At 39.3% G+C, this 14,946-nt stretch overlaps 1 long non-coding RNA gene across 1 annotated transcript in view; it reads left to right on the top strand.

The window, feature by feature from the left end:
• The window catches only part of LOC123464003, a 43,847-nt gene that overhangs the window by 28,658 nt on the left and 243 nt on the right, over positions 1-14,946 (top strand). The window lies entirely within an intron of this gene.

Raw genomic sequence — 14,946 nt, 5'->3', positions numbered from 1 at the left:
TTCCTTTCCAAATTGTATCCCTTTTATTTCCTTCTCCTGTCTTATTGTTTGAGCTAGGTCTCCCAGTACTATATTGAAAAGCAGAGGTGAGAGTGGACAACCCTGTCTTGTTCCTGATCTTAATGGGAATTCCTCCAGTCTATCTCCATTATGTATTATTTGGGCCTTAGGATCTTTGTATATTGCCTTTATATGTTAAGATATGAAACAACCATGACAATTCTCTCCAATGTTTTGATCATGAAGTGATGTTGTATCTTGTCAAAGGCCTTTTCTGCATCTGTCGAAATGATCATGTGGTTTTTATGTTTAACCTTGTTTATGTGGTGTATTACATTGACAGATATTCATACGTTGAACCACCCCTGTGTTCCTGGGATGAATCCCACTTGGTCAAGGTGGATAATGCCTTTGATGTGTTGTTGGATTCAGTTTTCAAGAATTTTTTCAGGATCTTCGCATGTAAGTTCATCAGGGAAATAGGCCAGGACTTTCTTTTTTTGTGGCATCTCTACCCAGTTTTGGAGTTATGGTGACATTAGCTTCATAAAAGGAGTTGGGTAGCTTTCCCTATTCTCCAATTGTGTGGCACAGTTTTAGGAAGATTGGGTTGAGTTCTTCCATGAAGGTTTGATAGAATTCAGCTGAGAAGCCATCTGGTCCTGGACTCTTCTTTTTGGGGAGGTTTTTTTTTTTTTTTTTTTTTTTTTTTTTTTTTTTTTTTTTTTACTCTTTCAATATCTATGAGTGTGATGGATTCATGGAGGTGATTAATCTGCTCTGAGTTTAGCTTTGATAGATGTATGTGTGGTGGTTTGATTCGGATGTCCCCCATAAACTTAGGTGTTCTGAATGCTAGGTTCCCAGCTGATGGAGATTTGGGAATTAATGCCTCCTGGAGGGAGTGTATTGTTGGGGGCCAGCTTATGGGTATTAAAGCCAGTTTTCCCTTGCCAGTGTTTGGCACACTCTCCTGTTGCTGTAGTCCACCTTATGTTGGCCAGGGGGTGATGTCCACCCTCTGCTCATGCCATCGTTTTCCCCTGCCATCATGAAGCTTCCCCTCGAGCCTGTAAGCCAAAATAAAACTCTTTTTCCCAGAAGCTGCTCTTGGTTAGGTGATTTCTACCAGCAATGCGAACCGGACTGCAACAGTATACATCCAGGAATGTATCCATCTCCTCCACATTATCCAGTTTTGTGATGTAGAGTTTTCTGAAATAAGTCCTGATGATTCTCCCAATTTCACTTACGTCTGTTGTGATCTCTCCTTTTTCATTTTGAATTTTGTTAATTTGAAGCTTCTCTTTGTTTTTGTTTGTTTGTTTGTTTGTTTGTTTGATTTTGGCTTGATCAAATTGGCCAGGGGTTTGTCAATCTTGTTTATTTTTTCAAAGAGCAAGCTCTTTGTTTTGTCAATTGTCTTAATTGTTTCCTTGGTTTCCAATTCATTAATTTCTGCCTTGATTTTAATTATTTCTTTCCTTCTGGAGCTGTTTGGGTTGTATTTTTCTTGCTTTTCCAGTGCCTTTACAGGGATGGTTAGGTTATTGATTTGGGATCTCTGTCTTTTTTATGAAGGCATTGAGTGTATGAATATTCCCCTGAGGACCACCTTCATTGTGTCGCATAAGTTTTGGTATGATGTGTTCTCATTATCATTCAATTCTAGAAATTTTGCAATTTCATTTTTTATTTCATCCACTATCCATTTATTATTTAAAAGTGTGCTGTTCAGTTTCCAGGTGCCGTTGGGATTCTTGGTGGGTCCTTTGTTGTTGATTTCTAGCAATATAGCATTGTGAACTGATATCATGCAGGGAATTATGTCAGTCTTCCTAAATATGTAGAGGAAGGCTTTGTGACCCAGTATATGGTCTATTTTAGAGAATGTTTCATGGGCTGCTGAGAAGAATGTGTTGTCTGTGGATTTGGGATGGAAAGTTCTATAGATGTCCATTAGGTCTAAATGATGTATGGTTTTGCTGAACTCTCATACTTCCCTGCTGAGTTTCTGTTTGGATGATCTGTCTATTACTAATAATGGTGTATTGAAGTCCCCAGCTATGATGGTGTTGGTGGTTATTTCTGTTTTATTGTCAAGTAGGTTGTGTTTAAGAACTGTGGTGCCCCTGTGCTTGGTGCATACAGATTTAAGATTGTAATATCCTCTTCATGGATCGTTCCCTTGATAAGTAGGAAGTTGCCTTCTTTGTCTTTTTTGATTATTTTGGTTTGAAGTCTATTTTATCCAGTATTACTATAGCTACATCTGCTTGTTTCCTATTCCCATTTGCTTGGAATATTGCTTTCCAGCCTTTCACCCTGAGGAGGTGTCTGTCTTTAGCGGTGAGGTGGGTTTCCTGAAGGCAACTGATTGAGGGGTCTAATTTTTTAATCCATCCTGTTAGCTTGTGTCTCTTGATGGGTGAATTAAGGCCATTAATATTTAGGGTAATGACTATGAGATTTTATTTGATCCCTGCCATATTGTGATGGTAAATATGGGTTGGTGTTTTCATGGACTTTGAAATTTTTGTGCCTCTCTGAGTTTGTTTATTGTGATCTGCTTCTTGTAGACATTTGATTTTGATTATTTGTTTCTTGTCTGTGAGAATTTCCTGAAATACTCTCTGTGGTTTTGGTTTTGTGTTCATATAATTGAAAAGCTGAGTTTTGTCATGGAAATTTTTTCTTTCACCATCTATTATGAGGAATACTTTTGCCAGGTAGAATAGTTTGGGTTGGAAGCCATAGGTTCTTAGACTTTGCAGTGTTTCATTCCAGGCTCTTCTAGCTTTCAGGGTTTCCATTGAGAAGTCTGGAGTAATTCTGGTGGGGTTACATTTGAAAGTGGATATGCTGTTTTTCCCTGGCTGTTTTTAGGATTTTCTCTTTGGTGTCAATGTTTAGAGTCTTAATGACAATATGTCTTAGAAAGTTTCTCCTTTGGTCCAGTCTGTTTGGAGTTCTGTTGGCTTCTTGTATCTTGATGGGCCTTTCTTTTAAGAGACTGGGGAAGTTTTCTTCAATTATTTTGTTAAATAAGTTCTCCATGCCTTTGGTCTGAATTTCTTCTCCTTCTGGTATTCCAATGATCCTGATATTAGGACATTTAAGTGTATCCCACAATTCCCTTGTGTTCTGTTCACAGAAACTTTTGAACTTACTGAAATTTTTGAACTCTCAAACTGTTTCTTCCATCTTGTCTTCCAAATCAGAGTTTCTATCCTCCACATGGCTGACTCTATTCTTGAGAGCTTCTAGAGTGTTTTGGACTTGTTCAATTAGGTTTGCATTTTCTACTACTTTTTTATGTATAATTTCCATCCCTCTGTCAAGCTCCCTTTTCACATCATTTCCTGATTTCTTGATTCTTCTTGGAATTCATCTTTAATTTCTTTATGTCTTCATTTAGCATGGCCAGCTGATTTTTAAGGTCTTCTTTTTTATCAGTCTCCCTCCAATCTCTTAACTGTCTTTGAACTCTTTCCATTTTCTTATCTCTTAGGTCTAGTTTAGTGATGGCAGCATCCACACGATTATTAGTCCTTTGTTGCTTTTCTGCAAGTTCTACCAGTAGCTTGGTCAGGGTTGCATTGCTCATAGCTTCATTTTGGTGTTCTGACCCTAATGACTCTTCTTTGTTTTTATTACAGATGTTCATTGTAGGACTGGGTGATCTAACTGGATTTTCTTGCATTTGATGTTTCATGTTATTTATTTTGCGCTGTGGTCTGCCCATGACAGTGTATGGGCACATAGGTGGGTGGATTAGCCTGGGCTCAAGCACAATCAGAATCTGAGGCAGCCTGAGGCAGTTGTTAAGCAGCCTGGGCTTTAGCTCTCACTTGCCACAGCTGCCTAATCTACTGCCTGGCCAGGGTGCCAAAGTTGCCTGAGCTCTCAAGCTCCAAAGCTTCCTGTGCTCATGCTAGGAGGGACACTGAGGCACCAAGCACTGAAGCATCCCAAACTCTGTTGGAGAACACTGGGACACAGAAGCAGTCTGCACTCCCCCGCAACAGGACAATTGTGAAAGACAAGTTATGGGATGGCACCTGAGCTGGCATAAGCAACAGAAACAGTCTGAGCTTGCCTGGCATTTGTTGTGGGCCTGGGCTCACTGAACGTGCGGTGGCTGGAGCAGTAAGTGAGTGAGTGGGCAGAGCAGTCTAAGCTTCCACATGCAGGGATTGATTGGCCATGGGTGCCGTGGATATGGTGGCTACTTGGGGAAAGGGGTGGGCTACCTGCCCGTGCAGGGATCAGCAATTCCCTAGTTTTCCCCCTCTGTGCCCTCCTACTGGCAATCTATTGGGCTTTCTTTCCCCTAAAAGACCCAGTGAACCCTTAATGCCTTGCTTTGCTTTCCCTAGGATCTGCGGCTCAGCTAGGTGGTCACCATCTTGGCCAGAAGTCTGGTGCATCATTTTTTTTTTTTTATATATTGACATCTTCAATACTTACAGAAAATCAACCATGATAATTCCCTCCCCTCTCCCACATTCCCCTTCACAGATCTATACTCAATCATTTCCCCTGCCTCTCTCCATTAGTATTTCTTTTATTTTGATGTCATCATCTTTTCCTCCTATTATGAGGGTCTTATGAAGATATTACCAGGCACTGTGAAGTCATGGATATCAAGGTTAATTTCTGTCTGGTTAATTGCAATGTAAGCAGTCCTCCCCTTCCTTCAGCTCTTACATTCTTTTCACCACCTCTTCAGCAATGGGCCCTGAGACTTGGAAGGTGTGATAGCAATGTTTTAGTGCTAAACATTCCTCCATCATGTCTTCTCAGCATTATGGTGCCTTTTGGGCCATCCCAGTGGTCACCACTATCTGAAAAGAGAAGCTTCCCTAACAAAAAGTGAGAATAGCATTAATGTGTAGGTATAAATATTAAGTAAAGTTCTTACAGGGCAGTTTGGTGAGCATAATGTATGCATTTAGCCAGACAAGAGCAGGCATTACACCAGAAATGCTCATGACCTCTCCCACCATAGGCTTTTGATTAAGTTTTCAGTAGCAGACATGTATTCCCTCCCATACAGAATGGGTCTGTCCAATGAGAGAGCAGTTGGTTTCCCCTATAACAGACATCCAACTATTGTACCTGTTGGCTCATTGAGCTTGACTGCCCAAACTTGAGATTTGCACGGTCCACTATTTTCACCACTGATGGCTTCTGTCTCCCATGAGGCTGCATGCAGTGCAGCTTTTTCCAGCTTTCTGTCATCTGGTCTATAGGGAGGAGGATTTTGGCTCAGCCCCAGTTTGATTTCTTGGTGACCTTGCAGCCCAGGCATGGAGTCTTATCATATATTCCTGGTGGAAAACCAAGAGCCTTGGCAATAGCCTCTAGTATTTTGGGGGCATCAAGGACCTGCCTGGCCAACAACTCACTGGAAGGTATCCCATTCAGAGTATGGCTTCTGTGTGTGCCATTATCCAAAAAAAAACCTAGGTTATTATGTGGCTTATTCTCAATACCCTGGATTTTGATTACCCCTCTCCACCCATATTTCCTTTACTTAATCTCTTCCACTGCCCTCACTTAGGCCATTCCACCCACAATAATATATCCATCTACTTACATATATACCATACCAGCTGCTCAAGTCCACCTCTCTACTGCCTCCATTATACCCCATTTTTAGTTTACTGGCCTCTGATACCAGTTTATACTCCAACTCACACACAAATCTGAACATTTGTAACTAGGACACACATTTGAGAGAAAACATGCAACGTTTGGCATTCTGGGCCTAGGTTACCTCACTTAGTATAATCCTTTCCAAGTCCATCCATTTCCCGTTAAATTTAATAATTTCATTTTTCTTTTTTTATTTTTCTGTTTATTTTTATTTATTTATTTGAGAACAACAGACAGTGAAAGAGGCAGATAGAGAGAGAGAGAATGGGTGTGCCAGGGCCTCCAACAATTGCAAATGAACTCCAGACGCATGTGCCCCCTTGTGCATCTGGCTAATGTGGGTCCTGGGGAATCAAGCCTCGAACTGGGGTCCTTAGGCTTCACAGGCAAGTACTTAACCACTAAGCCATCTCTCCAGCCCATAATTAAATTTTTCTTTACCACTGAATAGAACTCCATTGTGTAAATGTATCACATCTTTATTATCCATTCATCTGTTAAAGGACATCTATACTGGTTCCATTTCCTAACTATTGTGAATAGAGCAGCAATAAACATTGTTGTGAAAATATCTCTAAGCTGGTGAGGAGTTCTTAGAACATCTGCCTAGGAGTGCTTAACCTGGGTTATATGGTAAATCAACTTTTAGCTGTCTCAGGAATATCTACACTGATTTCCACAATGGCTGTACCAGATTACATTCCCACCAAGAGTGTAGAAGTATTCCCCTTTTTCTGCACCCTCACCAACATTTATTGCCATTTGTTTTCTAGATTATAGCCACTCTGACAGGAGTGAGATAGAATCTCAAAGTAGTTTTAATTTGCATTTCCCTGATGGCTAAGGATGTAGAATACTTTTTAGATGTTTATATGCCATCTGCATTTCTTCTTTTGAGAATTCTCTATTTAGTTCCATACTCCATTTTTAAATGGTTGTTTGCTTTCGTATTCTTTACTTTTTGAGTTCTTTGTATATTCTGGATATTAATCTTCTGTCAGATGTATAGCTGGCAATAACTTTCTCGCACTCTGTAGGTTATCTCTTTGCTCTATTCACAGTGTCCTTTAGTGTATAAAAGATTTATAATTTCATGAGATCCCATTGGTGGATTAGTGATATTAATTCCTGAGCAGTTGGGATATGTTCAGAAAGTCATTGCCTCTGCCAATATGTTGAAGGGTTTCCCCTATTTTTCCTCTAGCAATTTCAGAGTTTCAGGTCTGATATTAAGGTCCCTGATCCATTTGGACTTGATTCTTGTGCATGGAAAGAGACAAGAGTGTATTTTCATCCTTCTAAATATATTCAGTTTTCCCAGCATGACTTGTTGAAGAGATTGTCTTTTCCCCAATGAATTTTCTTGGCATTTTTTGTCAAGGATCAGATGGCTGGCCCCAATCTGATTTCCCAGTGCATCAGTCTGTAGTGAGTAGGCTATACCTCTGTTTCCCACCTGCCCATCTGAATTCCTTGCCGGGACAGTGTGTGGGTGGGCAGGGTAGTCTGAACTGAACCCTATTTCTAGGCTACTTCCACCTTCTCAGTCTGAGTTCCTTGCATAGACAGTGTGTGGGGATGCTCAGCTGTCTGGAGTGAGTACGCCACACCCCTGTTTCTGGGCTTCTCCCACCTTCCCATTCTGAGATCTTTGCATGGACAGTGTGTGGGCTGGTGCAGCAGTCTGGTGTGAGTAGGCCACATGCCTGTTTCCAGGTTCCTCCCACCTCTCTGGACTGGGTTTCCTATGCTGCTCTATGTGCTGGAGGGCACTGGTGCTAAGTAAGCCAGATGCCTGTTCCCTTGCTCCTCTCAGTCTCCTGGTACTGGTAGGTCACATTGTGCCTTGCTTGGGGAGGCCTGGTCCCTGTGTGAGCTGTGAAATCAGTCTTTTGCTATGGTAGCCTGACTAACCACTGGATACCAACATTCCTGTTCACCTGAATCAGAGGATGCATGAGCCAAAGGACAAAAACTTTCTTCCTCCTCAATAAAATAAAAGAGTCTTCCTAAAACGGGTAGACAGTCATGCAAAAAAGAAAAGAAAAATATAAGCCTATATCGTTGATGAATTTAGAGGCAAAGATCCTGAATAAAATCCTTGCAAACTGAATTCAACAACACATCAAAAGCATTATCCTCCTTGATCAAGTAGGCTTTATCCCAGGGATGCAGGGATGGCTTAACATACAGAAATAGGTCATCATAATACACCACTTAAATACACTGAACCATAAGAACCACATGATCATCTCAATTGATGCAGAGAAGGCCTGTGACAATATACAACACCACTTCATGATCAAAATACTGGAAAGAATAGTCACAGAGGGTTTATATCTCAAAACAATAAAGGCTATATATAAAGCTCCTAAAGCCCAAATAATACTTAAAGGGGGAAAACTCAAGGCATTCCCACTGAGATCAGGAACAGGACACGGGTGCCCACTCTCACCACTACTCTTCAACACAGAACTAGAAGTACTAGCCCAAACAATAAGACATGAGAAAGAAATCAAAGGGATTCAAATTTGGAAGGAAGTAGGTAAATTAACCCTACTTGAAGATGATATGATCCTATATATAAGTGACCTAAAAGCTTCCTTCTCAAAATTTCTAAAGGTGGTAAATTCCTTCTTCAAAGTGGCAGGATATAAAATCAATGCACAAAAATCATTAACTTTTCTATATTCAAAGGACAAATATACAGAGAGATAAATCAGTAAGGATGTCCCGTTTTCAGTAGCAACAACAACAAAAAATACCTTGGAATAACACTAACAAAGGATGTGAAAGACCTATATAATTAAAATGTTAAAAAAAAAAAAAAAAACTTGAGAAAGAAATCAAGGAGGACTTGAGAGATAGAAAGACCTCCCCTGCTCTTGGATAGGTAGAATTAATATTGTGCAAATGGTAATTATACCAAAAGCAATATACAGATTTAATGCAATACCAATAAAAATACTAGCATCATTCCTCACAGAGATTGAAAAAGTGATCTCAAAATTTATATGGAATGGCAGAAGGTCTTGGATATCCAATCATACCCTCAGCAAAAAAATAAAAAACAAAACAAAACACTCTGGTGGTATCACCATACACCATATACACCATACCCAATCTAAAGCTATATTAAAAAACCATAGTGAGCTGGGTGTGGTGGCACATGCCTTTAATCCCAGCCCTTAGGAGGCAAAGGTATGAGGATCCCTGTGAATTTGAGGCCACCCAGAGACTACATAGTGAATTTCAGGTCAGCCTGAGCTAGAGTGAGAACCCACCTCGAAAAAAAAGCCATAGTGACAAAAGCAGCATGGTACTGAAATAAAAACAGGAATATAGACCAATGGAACAGAAATCAAGACTACATCTGCTTGATCTTTGACAAAGATGCCAATAAGGTAGACTGGAGCAAAGACAGCATCTTCAACAAATGGTGTTGGAAAATTGGATGACTCAATGTAGAAAAATGAAATTACACCCCCTCATTTCTTCATACACAAAAATTAAGTCCAAATGGATTAAAGACCTCAATATAAGACCTGAAACTCTTCAACTACTGGTGAAAAAATAGAAGACACTCTCCATGATATAGGACTGGGAAAAGGCTTCTTGAATAAAACCCCAATAGCCCAGGAAATTAAGCAAACCCTCAACCAGTGGAATTTCGTGAAGCTAAAAAGTTTTGCACAGACAAATATACCATAAGCAGAGCCAATATATTACCCAATGAATAGGAGAAAACCTTTGCCAACCATACCACTGAGAGAAGTCTAATATCTAGAATCTGCAAAGAACTCAAAAAAAACTAAATAATAAAAAATTAAGTAACCCACACCAAAAGTGGGGCAGAGAACTACATAGTGTGTTCTCAGAGGAATAATTACAAATGGTTAACACATACTTAAGAAAATGTTTAACATCCCTAACCATTAGGGAAATACAAATTAAAACAACTATGAGATTCCACCTTACCCCAGTAAGGTTGGCAAACATTAAAAAAATCAAATGAAAACAAAAGTTGGCAAGGCTGTGGAGAAACAGGAACACTCATTCACTGTTGGTGGGAATGTAAGTTGGTACAACCACTATGGAAATCATAAGAAGAGTCCTGAAAAGGATGAATATAGAATTACCAACAAACTCTGTTATTCTCTTACTGGGCATTTGCCCTAAAAGCTGCAAATCTCAGTTCAGTGATATTTGCTCAACCATATTTACAGTTGCTCAATTCATAATAGCTAAAAACTGGAATCAACAGGCACTTGTGTTGATTTAGCAATTGATAAGAGTGGGACATTGAAGTCACCCACTACAATTGTGTTTGGTGTTATCTGTAACTTTAAGTGTAATAGGGTTTGTTTGATGAAATTGGTAGCCCCCATGCTACATTCATATACATTTAGGATTGCAATGTCCTCCTGTTGGAGTGCTCCTTTAATCAATATAAAGTTACCTTTTTTTAATCTTTTCTCATTAATGTTAGTTTGAAGTCTATTCTGTCAAATATTAGAATAGCAAGCTCTGCTTGTTTCTTAGGCCCATTTGCTTTAAATGCCTTATTCCATCCTTTCTCCCTAAGACAATATCTATCTTTTATTGAGAGATGAGTTTCCTGGGGACTACAAATGGCAGTCTGTAAGCCTGTGTCTTTTGGTTGAGGCATTGAAGCCATTGATATTAGAGTTATTATTCACAGCATGTATTTATTCTCTCCATTCTTGTTGTTTTGTAGTACTTCCTATTTCCCTTCACTCACTCATTTTAACTGTTATTTGAGTATGGTTTGTTTTTCACTGTTTCCTTGTGTGTGTGCTTTGCCTTCTCTTCAGCCGAAGAATTCCTTCAAGTATTTTCTGCAGAACTGGCTTAGTTGTCATAAACTCTGTCAGCCTGTTTTTGTTGTGGAATGTTCTTATTTCTCCATCAATTTTGATAGATAGCTTTGCAGCACAAAGTAATCTTGGTTGACAGTTGTTATCTTTCAGAAATTGGAATACATCATTCCAAGCCCTTCTGGCTTTGAAAGTTTGCTTTGAGTAATTTGCTGTTATTCTGATGGGCTTGCATTTATAGGTGACTTGCTTTTTCTCTGTAACTGCTTTCAATATATTTTCTTTGGTTTGCTTGTTTAATAGTTCAGTTATAATATAGCAAGGAGAGGTTCTTTCCAGGTTTTTTTCTGTTTGATGTTCTAAAAGCTTCCTGTACCTACATTGGCATTTCTTTCCCAATTCTGGGAAAATGTTCTTCTATGATTTTGTTGAAAATGCCTACTATGTCTTTGGAGTGAAATTCTTCTCCTTGGACTATTCCCTGAATTCTTACGGTTGTTCTTTTCATAGTGTCCTGGATATCTTGAAATTCCCATTCATACCTTCCTATTAGGTTATCTTATTCTTTGTTAGACTGGGTTAGATCTGCCACCTAGTCTAGTTTAGACATTCTGTTCTCTCCTTCATCCATTCTACTGGTGAGACTTTCCACAGAGTTTTTTATTTGACTTACTGTGTTTGTCAGTGTTAGTTTTCTGCCTGGTTTTTCTTCAGTATTTCTATTTCCTTATTCATGTCTTGTAATGACTTCATTATTTCATTAAGCTGGCTTCCTGTGTTCTCTTTCAGGAGTTTGTTTTCTAATTTAATTCCTTTGTTTTCTTCTTTGATTAATTTTATTTCTTTGAGTATAGATAAAATCATTGTTTTGAAATCTTTTTCAGGTATTTCATATAAAACAGTCTCATTAGGGGTCATGGCTGATGGATTTATAATTTTGGTGGGATTTAATTATCTTTATTCTTTGTGTTTCTTGTACTATAATGTAGCAACTTTTGCATCCTGAGTTGTTTTTATGCTTGGGTTTTTGTACTTATCTGCAGTGGTCTTAGATGTGTAAATCCAACTTTATATCCCTCCAGGATATGAGTTTAAGATGCCGAGTGTAGCTCCTGTAGCGCAATCCAAGCACAGAGGTAATCTTAGGTGTTGAGTTTGCCTGCTATTCAGATATTCTAGTGGGCTGGGTGGAGTCGTTTACTGGCAAAATTCAACTGAGCAATATATACATTCAATAAAAACCAGCACAGAGGATGCAAGTGTGGGGATCAAAACAAACAGATAACCCTATAAAGCCAAAATCCTTAAGGGTATGTGTTGTTCTATCCCCTTAATCCTTCTTGTCAGCTGGCTGGTTGAGATTTCTGTTCTGAAATTGGTTCCAGGTCAGCCTGGATCTGAATCAGACCCTGCCCCCAATGACAGAAGAAAAGGGACAAAGGCCCTGTGAATCTGACAGCATCAAAGGCAACAATAGTCAACCTCCAAATACAGCTTAATTATGAATGGTAAAGCCAACCAAGAATATGTAACTAGCAACCTGCCCTAACAGGGAAAGAGAGATTAGCACTTCCAGTGTAGACCTATATAACTGCTATTTTTGTCAGTCTGCCTCATTACCTTTAGGGGTGCCTTCCAGTCTTACCAATTCTGAGTGCCCACCTCAATCCCTCCATGTTGTGCTATAGATCTGGTGCTCTGATCAGATGTGCTGGATGCCTTGCCAACAGGGGCTGAATGCATTCTCCAGAGGTTTGCAATTCTTATGGTTTGGAGATGGGAAAGTTCAGGAAGCCTGGAGTTGTACTGGAACTGTTCAGCTGATCCCACCTGTATCCCTTTCAGCCACTGCTTAGCTGATCTCCCTGTCTCCCCTTCACATTTCTTAACTTTTCAAGGAGGCTGATGAGGTTATTTGGTCTCTGCTCCTGCAGCTCAGCACCAGGATGGGCAGGTGTGCAAATCTGCATGGATTGACCCCACAAATGCTTCTGTGGGATTCTGGCTGGTTTCCTCCTTTCTGGTATATCCTGGTCTCTCCTGCTTCTCTGCTGTGGCTAATAAAAACCTATGCACCTTCACTTTTCAGAAGAAGAGTGTATTTTGCTGTGGTTTTGCTTAACTCCCTCCCTTGGCTGGTTTGGCATGGCTCCTATGCTGCCATCTTACCCAGAAGTCCCACAAAAAATTTAAGAGATAGATTTTTTAAATAAGTTTTTAGTGATGAAAGACATAGCAGAGGAGATCACATATATATTTATGGCTAAGGCAAGTGTAAACTGTATCAATGATGGCTGCTTCCTGAGGATTGGGCACATAATCTATACTTAGAAAAACTTGCAAAGAGGCACATAATCAGAAATGAAAAAGGTAACACAGGGGAAGACAGTGAAACAAGGGAAAGGAAGGGAAGATATCTTGAAGAGTAGGCTTAACTTTTCTAACAATATAATTTGAGCCAAATGTAATGTATTTAATTACTATTCTCAATCCTAACTGCTTATGAACAGTGACTTACATTTTATACATTTTATGCAAAGCCAAGACTGGTGCATAATTTCTGTGCTGCAAATAAATCATTTATCTATGTCTACTTAAAGATTTCAAAATGATGAAATATATTAAAAATAAATCTGCTCTTATAAGTCAGCATAATACTACAGATGAAATAGAACTTGCCAATGACACCAAGACAGCAATTATTAGGTTGAGCTGTACAGCACAGAGCAAAGGATGCATACAACATGAAAAGTAAAAATTATCTTAAGTATGTAAAATGGCTTTGTTGATGTGCCTCATCCTTAAACAAATAAGTGATGCTGAATACCATTATGTAGAAGCCATATTTGATTTCCAGGTATAACCAATGTACTGAGAATGGAGCAAGCTGAAAAGAGTTCTGAGAATTCCATGTACATTTCCCATCAAAGCATTTCCAACAAGGAGAGAGAAAGACAAGCCAATCTCTTGAAAAATAATTTTCATAACTGAGAGCAACTGAATTAAATGCATTTTATATAACAGTATTATGATAACTTCAAGTCACCATCACTCTGCAGAAAAGATTTACATGAAAGAACTACCTGCCAGTGTATGAGCACTCTAATGAGGGGAATGGGGTTAGAGAAGTAGAGAACCCAAAGTGCTTGGTAACATCCTTTGCATTGCTCAAACAATGATGTTAAAGGAGAAGTATAGTAGACAGCTTCACATTCCTGAGATGAACTTCCACACCAGGTACAGCTATGGAGAAAGGAATTTATTGAAGCTTACAGATCCAGAGGAAGTTCCATAATGGCAGAAGAAACTGGCTCTGCTTTCATAGGCCCAAGCAGAGTGAGAGAGAGAGAAGCCACAAGCTAAAGCTGAAAAACCACACCACACACACAAGCACACTTCAGGCACTCCAGGCACTTTGTATATCTGTAGACTGAAATTGGAAATCCACTACCACTCCTAAGATCCTCCCAGTGACACCTTCTCCAGTCAGGTGGCTGGAAATCCTAGAAGTTTTAATAAATTCCTGAATCTATTGGTGGGGGTATTTATTCAAACTACAACAGGAAGTCACAGAAAACAATTGAAAGTTGGAATAAATACAGATCAAGTAATAAGAAGCTAAATCAAAGTAAGTTCACCTATCTATGTCTGAATCCAGGTAGAATTTTCTCATAATGACACAGGGATAACTAAGTCACAGTACAAATATGACCACAGCAATTTAAAATTTTTTCATTTATTACCTTGTTTGTTTGAGAGAGAAAATATAGGCGTGCCAGGGCCTCTTGCCTCCACAAATGAACTCCACACCTATGCATCTGTCAAACCTTGGGCTGGCAGACTTTTCAAGCAAATGCCTTTGACTGCTTAGTCATCTCCCAGCCCAACTCAGTCACCAATTGCAATAATCCAAATTCCTTAGCATTATAAATAAAGTCCTTGATTGGTCTAATCTGCATCTTTAGATTAACCTGCTCTCCACCTATTCTTTCCCTATATATCCCATGTTTATCCTCGAGGACCCAATTAAAGAATGAGTTACTGTCTGGAATTCATGTGGGATAATCATGTCTGAATCACATTCCTTACACCCAATACTTTGCAGAATCTTTAACTGTAAAACTCACCTTACCATGTTGAATTTGACTAAACAATCCTCTTGCCACCCTGCAGTGAGCAACTTGAGGAAAGACAGCTTTGCATTTTCTGCATGATCCACATATAGTAGGCCACTAACAGGACAAACAGAGAAAGTAAATTGAAGAAACTAAAATATGAAAGAAAAAAGAGATCCACTCAGTGGAAAGGAACCCATATCTGGAACTGGAAGACAGGCCAAATCATTCAGACAATGATTTTGTTCCCCTATATCATGGCCCCACTAATCTTGGGCTAAAAAGGGACTATACCCATCAAATTCTCTCTAAATTAATAACACTAATTCCAT

This window comes from Jaculus jaculus, chromosome 10, assembly GCF_020740685.1.
Source record: "Jaculus jaculus isolate mJacJac1 chromosome 10, mJacJac1.mat.Y.cur, whole genome shotgun sequence".
NCBI lineage: Eukaryota > Metazoa > Chordata > Mammalia > Rodentia > Dipodidae > Jaculus > Jaculus jaculus.
Note: the sequence above shows the minus strand (reverse complement) of the source record. Positions and strands in the feature narration are given on the sequence as shown.